This window comes from Gossypium hirsutum, chromosome A04 (assembly GCF_007990345.1).
Source record: "Gossypium hirsutum isolate 1008001.06 chromosome A04, Gossypium_hirsutum_v2.1, whole genome shotgun sequence".
NCBI classification, from domain to species: domain Eukaryota; kingdom Viridiplantae; phylum Streptophyta; class Magnoliopsida; order Malvales; family Malvaceae; genus Gossypium; species Gossypium hirsutum.
Genome location: NC_053427.1, coordinates 63,305,650 through 63,306,735, shown reverse-complemented (window position 1 = coordinate 63,306,735; position 1,086 = coordinate 63,305,650). Strand labels below are relative to the sequence as shown.

At 35.2% G+C, this 1,086-nt stretch overlaps 1 non-coding gene across 1 annotated transcript; it reads right to left on the bottom strand.

The window, feature by feature from the left end:
• Window positions 1-350: 350 nt before the first annotated feature.
• LOC121228766 (small nucleolar RNA R71) lies at window positions 351-454 on the bottom strand. The gene has a single exon (XR_005926341.1). It is a non-coding gene; the product is annotated as a small nucleolar RNA R71 (small nucleolar RNA).
• Window positions 455-1,086: the final 632 nt, after the last annotated feature.

Below are 1,086 nucleotides of genomic sequence, written 5' to 3'. Positions count from 1 at the left end.
TCAGATGCTCTAAAGAATGCTTCAGCAATCCAATCTCCTCAAGGTGACTATTGCACTGATTTTTCTTTCGTTGTGCATATTTATTATAAAAATTGGCCAAATCATGCATATTTATTATAAAAATAACTAAAATTCAAAATGTTTCATAAATTAAGTTCAATTTAATTAATGTAATAAAAGTATAAAATTTGATGAAATTTACTTAGAAACTACATGAATTAATGCTCAAATGGTGTTGAATAAGTATATATATTTTAATGTTTCCAACAGGCACAAGGACCAATTACCATATGGAACGAGCTTGTAGAGAGGTTTTGGCACAAATTCTTCCCCATCAGCAAAACTGTCCAAGTCGAAGAGACATTACCAACTTCAAACAAATGGAAGGAGAAAAATTTTACGAAGCTTGGGAATATTTCAAATTAGCCGTATAGTGATGCCTTCATCATGGTTTACCCGAAAGGTTAAGGTTGCAAATATTTTATAACGGGTTAGATGGAAACTCGAAGTCAAGACTAGATAGAAAAAAGGAAGGGGCCTTAATGAACTGAACATCTGAGGACACCTATTTTGGTGAAAAATTTTCTAAGTGTTGTAAAACTTTTTAAAGTTTTTAGTTTCGTCTCGAACTACTTTCAGTGTATGTTTTGGGCCTCATTGGCTTGTTTTAGGGACGAAATGAATGCTTATGAAAAGTTTTAAATTTGAGTGGAAATTCGTGTCTCGGTAATACCTCGTACCCTATTCCGGCGTCGAATATGGGTAAAGGGTGTTTCATTTAGTGGTATCAGAGCTATGGTTTAGTCGATTCTCGGACTAACGTAGCCAGTATGAGTTTAGCTATACATGCCATTATATAAACTATGATAGTACGATAACTCCTAACCACTTTTAAATGTATTTTCATATAGTAAATGTCTTCCAACCAAGCTCGAGATGAGTCTGAAGAAGCTAAGGGCACTGCTCAAGCTTTTGTACAATGAGCCGCAACTAGTAGTAGTAGTAGGAGACCCGTGTTAGAGGGTCTCGAAGAGGTGGAAGTAGCCTTCTTCGAAATAAAGGATGAATAGTTTAGTGAATACGCGA